The following is a 10,167-nucleotide window of genomic DNA, read 5'->3' as shown; positions in this document are numbered from 1 at the left end:
TCCAGTGATTCCTGCATTGCCTTCCTGAGAAGTCAAAACTTTTAATTCACCGAAGTGAGATTAGAGATTCCCTTGGTGGCAGCCCTTAACGCCTGGGCTCGGGGCAGTGGTGGCACTTGAGTCTAATTTTACAGAGCAGACCTGGATGCTCAGAGAACTGAAACCCACAGTCTCAGGCACATCACAAGGAGGGAGTAAGATAGGATGCAGGAGAAGAGGGAAGGAAGACTCGGGGCGGAGGAAGAGGTGCAGGGCAACAAAGGTGGACCTGCGTGTCCGGAGACTGTCCTCTGAGCAGCTGGGCTGGGAGAGCAAGAACGTGGGAACTGCCACCAAATAGCGGAGATGGCAGGGTGTGTCTGTGCCCATCCATTGTTCCCAGTGTTAGGTGCAAACCCACACCATCAGCCAGTCCAGGCATTCTGTTTCGAGATTTATTTGGGACAGCAAGCAGGCTGGCTGTCTAGCAGACCAAGACAGCAGCCAACAAGGTAAGGCACAGGATTTTGAGTAGTGGGAAGGGTGTTTGTGAGCTGAAGGAGCTGAGGGAAAGCTCTTTAAGGCACGCCACTTCCATCTCGCATCTCCTTCCTTGGGGCTGGCTGCTACAGCTGTCCTCCACTTCTTTAGTTTCCCCGTTTCACGGATGTTATTTTTATAGATTTAAACCATATATGGCTTCTGGGATTGGCCTGTCTCACTCGGCGCAATCCTCTGGAGATTCACTCGTTATTCTGTGCTTCCACAGTTTATTCTCTTTGAATTGCTGACTTGCGTTCTCCCGGATAGTTGTAGCACAGTTTGTGCCATGCGCGGAAGGTCATGTGAGATGCGTCAGACTTGGGGTCATTGTGAATAAAACTGCCATAAACATGCATGAACAGGTGTTCTGTGCCCGTGTGCTTTCATTTCTCTGGGACGCATGCCCGGACGCGTGAACGCCGGATCACGCTCTATGATAGTTGCTAGTTTCTTCCTTTTTCTTATTTTTAAACCAACTGCCAAATAGCTCTGCACTGCTGTTGGTGATTCACACCAGCAATGCATCGGTGATACTAATCTTTGGATCTTCCCTAGCATTTGGTGTCACCTGTTTATCTTAGCCACGTAAGTAGGTGTGTAATGAAGTCCTAACATGGCTCTACTTCGCATTCCCCGACGGCTGACCACGCAGCACGTCTCGCCACGCCCTACTTCCAGCCACACGTCCCGGACGTGTCACTCACTTGTCCGAACGTGGATTTCTGTGTGTGTGTGTGTGTGTGTGTGTGTGTGCGAGCGCGCGCGCACGCGCACGGGCGCATGCGTGCCTTGGATGCTGCAAGCTGGCTCAGCATTCACACTCCAGGACTGTTCTGTACCAGCCCGGGTTTTCCCAAGTCAGCCGGCGGGTGCTGTGCACCCGGGCAGCGGGCACGCTGTGGCGTCCTCCCACGTGGCGCAGCAAGGCGCAAGGCCGGTGGCCGACATGGCGCCCTTGCGGCCTGAATTTCCTTCTCTTGCTGTTTGCACTGCCTAGAAATTCCCAGTTGACTAGAAATTTAGCAACCATGTTAAATAAAAATTGTGGGAGTGAATACCCTTGTTTTCTTTCTGCTCCTAAGTGGAAAGCTTGAGCCTCTCTCACTGGCAGATGTGTTATCTGCGTTCTTCGGGCAAGTGTTCTAGTGAGGTTCCCCTCTGTTCCCATTTTTCTGAATTATGAGAACTAGGTGTCAACTTTTATCAAATTCTTTTTCTGCATCCACTGATAATTAGTTGATTTTTCTTCTTTAGCACATTACTGCAAATTTATTTTTATATTAAGCTAGTTTTTATACTGTAATAAATTTAATTTGGCCCATGATATATAACTCACTCCACGAACTACTGAATTCTATTAGTTAACATTTTGTTTTGAAGTTTCATGTCTACATTCATGAATAATATTACGATGGGATTTTCATCAGTTTTATTTCTTGTTCTTTTATTCTTTTTTATCCTCTGGCTTGCTATTAAATTAATGGATTAAAATCAACTAAGATATATTTTCTCCTCCTCTGTTTTCTGGGAAGTATTGGGTAAATTGGTTTTAATTGTTTTTTAAACATTTGCACCCTGGCAGGCACAAGGGCCTGAGATCAATCCACGGTTCATATTTGCAGAATTCTTCAGTAAAATAATCTGGGCCTTGACATTTCTTTGGGGGAATTTTTAAAGATACGAATTTTATTTCTTTCATAATGGTAGGAGAGGAGATTGCTACCTCATAACTCCCAAGTGGCACTTGGTTGTATAGCTGAGGAGATGCAGTGTTTGCATATTGTATGTGTATGTATGTATAGATTCATGTACTCATACATACATGTGCAATATGTGCACATGTATGTGTATACTCACAAATGTGAAAGTACACATATATTTAAATCAGAGAGACACTGCAGTTATATCCTTTGTAATATTTGACCTTATAACATAAAACCTCACATTATAAAAGGTAGGAATATTTAATTTATGTATGTCATACTAGATAAAGTATAATCAGTATTTTAAAAATTATTTTGAAAAATTACTTTGTGTAAATTATCAAATTTGTGTGTGGAATTATTAATGGAATTTCCTGATTCTTCTTTCAGTGTCTGCCTGGCACTTTACCTTCTCTCCTTGGGCTTGGTCAGCCTTACTAAAAGTGTTTAGCTTTATTATTCTTTTTATCACAAAGAGCCAGCCCTCTGTTTTCTTTTTTAAGATTTTTTTAAAGAATATAAAGTGGTTAGAAAAAAACATAGAAATGATGTAAAATGTCATTAAACAAAGTAATAGGCATTCGACATTGGTTGTTGCATTGCACAATGTTATCTTCAAATTAGTTGTTTAGGTTACCAGATATAAACCTCCAGAATTGGTGGGAAAAAGCTATAAGAAATTTTTAAAAGGAAAAAGATTAAATAAAGAAAAAATAATTTAGGCATTAACTGCTCCTTTCAATAAACCAGCAGAAATCATTAGTACAATTATCCAAATTATCCTGCATATATACATATATGCTTTTCCCCTACTTTCTTTTGTCCTTTTTCTCATCTCCTTTTTTCCTTCCTATTAAATAGATTATTTCCTTTTCACAGTATCTATTGTACCTTTCAGATTTTATTTCCTCTTTAAGGTTCTCACAAGAGTGAGACAATATGATGTTTGCACATGGGCATCTGATTTATTTCACTTACCAATACAGTCTCTAGTTGTATCCACTTACTTATAGAAGCCTTGAGTTTATCTTTTTTATAGCAGAGTAATATTCCGTTGTATAAAAATACCACATCATTTTCATCCATTCTTCAGTTGATATGCATTTGTGTTGTTTCCAAGATTTAACTATGACAAATTGTGCTGCTATAAACCTGGGTGCACATATATCGCTGTGGTATGATGTTTTCTGTTCTTTTGGAAAGATACCTAGGAGAGGAATACCTGGCTTGAATGGGAATCCAAACTTAGCTTTTTGAGGAATCTCCACACTGATTCTTATAGTGGCTGTTCCAGTCTGCATTTCCACCAACAGTGGAGAAGAGTTCCTTTCTCCCCACAGCCTTTCCAGCATTTGTTGTTGGTTGACTTCTTGATGACAGCCATCCTTTCTGGTATAAGATGTAATCTCAGTATTATTTTAATTTTCACCTCTTGAATGACCAATGATGTTGAACATTTTTTCATATATTTATATCTCACTTATATTTCTTCACTTGTGAAGTTCATATTCAATTAAGATGCCCATTTTTGGATTGGGTCTCTGAGTTTTGGGGGCCTGATTTTTTTAATTCTTTATATGTTCAAGGTAAAAGTCCTTTGTCTGAGGGACAGTCGACTATTCTTTTTATTCTGTTGATGATTTCTTTTGACATGCAGAAACTTAAAAAATATGAGATCCCAATTGCTGATTTTTTGAAGTAATTCTTGTTCAGTTTGGTTTTTGTTCATAAACTCTCTATCTACCTCTATATCTTGAAGATTTCTACCAATCTCTTCCAGAAGATTTAGTGTTTCAGTTTTAATGTTTAAATCTTTGATCCATTTGGACTGCAGTTTTATACATGATGATATGTATGGATCTAATTTTAGCCTTTGGCACGTGGAAGCCAATTTTTCCAGTACCATTTATGAAAGAGGCTATCTTTTTTTCCTCCAGTGAACATATGTGGCCCTTTTGTCAAAGATAAGGTGGCTGAGTATTCTTAAAGTTGTGTCTGCATCCTCTAATCTGTTCCACTGATCCTCAGGTCTATTTTTTGCCAGTATCATGCTGATTTTATTACAGTGGCTTTATAGTACAATTTTAAGTCAGGTACTGCAATGCCTACTGCCTTTTCTTTGTTGCCCAGGATTTCTTTTGCTATTCTAGATCTCTTCTTGTTGCAGATGAATTTTAGGAACGCTTTCTCAAGATCTTGAGATATATTCATGGTGTTTTAATTGGGATAGCATTGAATCTGTATAACAGTTTTGGGAGTATGGCCATTTTCATAATGTTGGTTCTTCCTATCCAGGAGCAAGGAATATCTTTATATTTTCTGAAAGTCTCATTGATCTTTTTTTCAGAGTACTGTAATTTTTGCTGTATAAATTATTTTGTTCCTTTCTAAGACTTATTCCTAAGTATTTCATTTTGGGGGCTGTTATTGTGGAAAGTGTGCTATCCATAATTTCAATACATTAGTTGTTTATGTACAGAAAGGCTATTGTTTCTTGACTGTTGACTTTGTATTCTACAATGCTACTAAATTTGATTATTCAATCTATAAATGTCTTCATGTGATTTTTGGCATCTTCTATGTAGAGTATCATGTCATCTGCAAATAATTGTAATTTCACTTCTTCCTTTCCAGTCATTATTCCTTTTATTTCTCTCTCTTGTCTAATTGCTCTGGCTAATGTTTGCAGGACTATATTGAACAGGCGTGGTGACAGTGGGCATCCTTATATTATTCTTCATTTTAAAGTGAAGATTTCAATTTTTTATCCATTTAATATCGTGTTAGTTGTTGGTTTGTCATAGATGGCTTTTATCACATTGAGGTAAAGTCATTCTATTCCAATTTTCTGTATGGTTTTATCATGAATGAGTGTTGGGCTTTGTCAAAAGCTTTTTCTGCAATTATTGAGATGACTGTATGGATTCTGTCTTTGGCTCTGTGGATGCAGTACACTACATTTGTGGATGTGAGTACATTGAACTATCCATGCATTCCTGGGATGAATCCTCACTTGGTCAAAATGTATTATACTGATGATTTGCTACATTGTATTTGCCACTATGTTATTGAGGATTTTTGAACCTATGCTCATTAGGGAGATTGGCCTATAGTGTTTTTGGTTGGGTATGTCTCTGGTTTGGGTATCAGAGTAATACTTACCTCCACAAATGAGTTTGGGAGAATTGCTTCCTTTTCAATTTTGTTGAAGTGTTTGAGAAGAGTTCACATTAAATCTTATTTAAATTTCCTTAGAATTCAGCTATGAATCAAATATGATTTCCAGTCCCTTTTTTAGATTAATTTTATTTTATTTTGAAAACAAAAAAAGTAAGTACAAAAATCAGAAACAAAGATAAAAAAACGGTAACATAAAACAATACATAAGTTTCAGATTTTCAAAACTTGAGTAGCTGATTAATACTGGTTGGTATATTACCTATTTTCTATCTTTTATCAATTTTAATGAGAAAAAAGATAAAATAGCAATGAAAGTTTCAAAACAGGTTAGTAGGACAGTTAAAATAATTAATACATTGCATATTGTTGTCTTACTGGTTATTCATTGGACAAGATGCAGACATGAGATCCTGTCCACAAACACTATTAGAACAAATCTCTCTATTCACTGAATTAAGATAATGCAACTGTATATCTATCCTAACTGTTTTGAGTATATGGATACAAAAAATATGGAACGCTTCATGAATTTACATGTCATCCTTGTGCAGGGGCCATGCTAATCTTCTTTGTATCATTCCAATTTTAGTATATGTCCTGCCAAGGCAAGCACAGGTTTTCCTTTAAATGTGATCTGCTTCTTTTCTCTAGCATGTTTTAGCATATTGTTCCTTTGCTAGATTTCTGGGATCTTGATTATTATATGTCTGGGTGTGTTTTTAATTGGGTTGATGTTATTTGGAATTCTATATGCTTCAGTTACTGAATGTCAGATTGTTTCTCCATATTTGGGATGTTTTCTACTATTCTCCTCATATTCTTTTTATATTATTTTATTTATTCTTTGTTTCCAATTGATACTTGTTTGTCTCACATTGTTCATCTTTGCATCGTCTTGCAGATGTTGAATTTCTTTTTCCTACATCCTACTTGGGTGTTTTGTTTTGTTTGTTGTTGTTGTTTATATTTAGGCCAGAGTCTACAGGATCTACAGTGTCTCATTGCATAGATTTGACTCATAGTGATCCTCCTGTTTACAGCCCCCCAAGTGCTGGGATTAGAGGTGCACACCACCACACCCAGTTTCAATTGCTGTCTCAGTGCACCCAGGAGGTGGGGCCAGCACAGCAGGCCTGGGGATCAAACTCCAGCCCCTGCATCTGCCTAAGCAGGAGCTTTAATCCGTCGAGCTATTTGAGCAGGCCTCCTAGGGTTTTTTTTTTAATAGATCTTTTCTTTCCTTTTCACTAGCTGCAATGGTGTCTTCATGATCCTAATCTCTGATTTCACTTTCATTCACATGGTTTTGCCCGCTTGTGATTGAGGTTTTAATTTCCCATATATCTCTTTGAATCTGCTTTATGCATTCTATTTTTTTCCTATATTGCTCATTCAAGGATTCCATTATTTTTCTATTTTCTATTTTTTATGTGTCTTCTTTAGAAGCAGTTAATAGTTCTTTCTTATAGTTATCATTACTTTTTTTTACTTCAGAGAATATTTCTGACCTGATTTCCTATATACCTTTCTACAGTTGTTTCTTTATTTCAGATGCCATTAATTCAGAGATTTCAGGTGTGTGATTTCAATTTCTTCTATGCTGCTGTCTCCTGTATTTGTCCTAGTGTGGCTCAAAGCCTAAGACTGCATTTTACTCCTTCTCTTTGTCATTTTATATAGCACTGTCGTCTGACCTTTGGTGTAGGGCTCTGATGCAGTTAAAACCTTAGCATGTACCAATATTATTACCAAAGAGTGATTATGTGGTTAAGGCAGTTACAGGTTTGTATTTACAGAACTATAATTAGCAACACTAATAATGGGTAGTGAGATTTAGCAGTTGACAAACTTTAGTATCTAATGGGTTTGCCTTTTAGACCCTAAGAACAAACATTGTGACTGTATAGCTAAGCAGATATCAGATTGGGAATTTGTACTTAAACTAGTTCCCCTGAGTTCTGTCTGATCACCTCCCCTTTTGTATCTGTAGTCTTCCAGGCAGACTAGTTCTCCCAGATTACCTGTTGCCCCCTCTCTGAATCAAGAAAAAAGAGAGGATATTCTCGTAGATCTGGGTCTAGCATGATGTCTCAGTTTACCAGGTCTGGAACGACCAAGTTCGAAATCATCCAGGTGGGTCTGACTTGGGTGTGCTCTGCTTCTTCCTGTGGTAGCCCATGGAAGTGGACTTGCTGTGCTCCTCTGGCAAGATGTACTGCTCCTGATTAGTTGGGTGGGTCTTGCCCCTTGCCTTTCTGCAGGGAGTTCTGCTTTAGGGTTCCACACCAGGCCTGTCTGATGGAGGATGTTCAGGCGAGCATGTGGAAGGTTACACACACATACCAGACCTGGGCACTGTGTGGAGTAGAATCCCCAGCTCTTTGTTTTCTTGATTCACTTCATTTTTCTGTTTTTATAACAATTAATTTCTTCTGTTTTCTGTATTATTTCCTTCCTTCTGCTTGTTTTAGTTTTAGGTGCTCTCCTCTTTCTTGGTTCTTCAGGAAGGAGTTTAAATTTTCAACTTGAAACTTCTTTTCGCGTACATAAAACCCTGTTTTGCATGAATAATTCATTCTAGAAATATGCTTGCAATCCAAAGCACTTGTATATCAAAGCAAATTTCCCCATAAAAAATAATGAAAACTCAAATGATTATACAACCCTTCAATATTTATTTAAAATAATTACAATACTGAAATATAACACAAAATAATAATGAAAATATAAAATGTAAAGAAAAATAAACAAATTAACCCACACTTACTTTTGAAGACCTTTCTGGCTGGTGTGATGGAGACAGGCAATTGGAGGGTTAAAGATGACTTTTGCTAACAGAATAACTGGTATCTGTTGGCTCAATGGAATGGTTTTTCTTTTCATGCAACGTTAACAAGGAACCTATCCAATATTCTTCTCTTTTGTCTTCTTTCAGGATATTGCCAAAATGTGACATTGCATTGTTGTTAACCAAATTCACTGCTCCCAGTGCTACAGTCTTACTCATTTCTTTTGTTTTCTACAAACTTTTGCCCTGTTCCCCCATTTTACACATCTCCCTAATCTTGTTGGACTTGAGAGCCCTCTGCCTTTTACTCCACCTCCTCTGCAGGAGAGATCACCTCCAAAACCTCGTGCAGGGAGACAATCACCCATAGTCCTGCGGGGGGGAGGGGATGAAGAAACAGAGGGAGAACCATTGGTTCAGTTGTGACCATGTGACATTTGACATTACATGCTACTCATTTTGCAAGACATTGCTTCTGTATCAAGTTAAAATTTATTGGAAATGTTTGTTCCTCATGCTGAATACTCACAAAACAAATTACTCTGGAGCCAAGGTTTTACTCTGTACATACTTGGTATTTTAAGTTTTCTTCTCAGCGTTATTTTAGCTGTTTCCCACCAATTTTTCATACGCTGTTTCCATTACCATGGAGTTCAATGCTTTTAACTTCAAGACTCCCTCCTTGACCTGTAGGTTATTTAGGGGTATGTTCTTTTGTTTCCAAATGTTTAGAGATTTTTCTGTAACCTTTTTGTTGTTGGATTCTAGTGTACTTTAATTATGACAGAACACATTCTATTTGAGTTCAGTCTTCGCAAATGTGTTGCAATTTACACTAGATGAAAAGTGAATACTGGAATAGAAAGTGTGCTCCACTCTTGCTAGGTAGAGAATTCTTAAATGTTGACAGAAGTAAGTCCTGTTGGTGCATTCTGTGACCTTGCTGAATTTCTGTCTCATTGCTCTATAGTGAAAAGAAGTTTCCATAGTTATGAATTTGTCTGTTTCTCCCTTCAGTTTCCTTTTTTTTTAACCAGCTCAACCCACCCTGAGGGTGGGGCTGGCACAGCATGTGGTGCCAAGGATCAAACCACAGTCCCCTGCATCTGCCTAAGCCTGCCTAAGCAGAGGCTTTAGACAGCCGAGCTCTCTAGCCAGCCCACCCTTCCGTTTCATTGGGTTTTGCTTCACAAACTCTGTACCTCTGTTGTTTGATGCCTGCACACCTAAGATTGCTGCATAATCTTGTCCGATATATCCTTTGGCCTTTATGAGTCTCCATTTCTACATTGTCTCTGTTCTGAAGTGTGGCACCCTGATCCCTTCTGATCAATGTCTGCATGGGATATCTTTTCCTGTCCTTTTAAGTTACATATAAAATGTATTATTTTCATATAGCAGAGTTGGTCATGTCTGCTAATCCACTTTGCCAATCGTTTTTATCTTGTATATTTAGACCATTTATAGTTAATATAATTAGTGATATATCAAAGCTTAAATGTAGCATTTTGTGTTTTGCTTTCTATGTTTTTCATTTCTGGAATTGTTGTCTTTTTTCTGTATTTCTGTGGATTAAAAGCATTTTAAATATTCTATTCTGGTTCATCTATAGTATTCAGATGTTCTCTCTCTCTCTCTCTCTCTCTCTCTCTCTCTCTCTCTCTCTTTTTCTCTTTGGTGGCACTGGGGATTGAACTCAGGACCTTGTACTTGCCAGGCAAGCACTGATTCTACTGAGCTATCTGGCCAGCCCCATCAGATGTATTTTTGGGTTTTTTTCCAAAATTTTATTGATAAACAGCAATGAGACAGTTTCAAATCAAATCGGAAGTACAGTTTCAACAAATAACACACTTCATATATTCTTCTTAGTGGTTAATTGCTGTACAAGAAGTGGACTTGTGATCCTATTTACAAACACCATAAGAACAAATCATTCTATTCATTAGGAGAATGCAACTATATATCTATCCT

General features: G+C 38.0%; 1 non-coding gene across 1 annotated transcript; it reads right to left on the bottom strand.

Annotated features, from left to right (window-relative positions):
• Positions 1 to 5,911: 5,911 nt before the first annotated feature.
• Positions 5,912 to 6,018, bottom strand: LOC111816850. The gene has a single exon (XR_002821176.1). It is a non-coding gene; the product is annotated as a U6 spliceosomal RNA (small nuclear RNA).
• Between the last annotated feature and the right edge of the window lie 4,149 nt (positions 6,019 to 10,167).

This window comes from Octodon degus, unplaced genomic scaffold (genome assembly GCF_000260255.1).
Source record: "Octodon degus isolate 3935 unplaced genomic scaffold, OctDeg1.0 scaffold00042, whole genome shotgun sequence".
Taxonomy (NCBI): domain Eukaryota; kingdom Metazoa; phylum Chordata; class Mammalia; order Rodentia; family Octodontidae; genus Octodon; species Octodon degus.
This window is presented reverse-complemented; position numbering and strand designations above follow the sequence as displayed.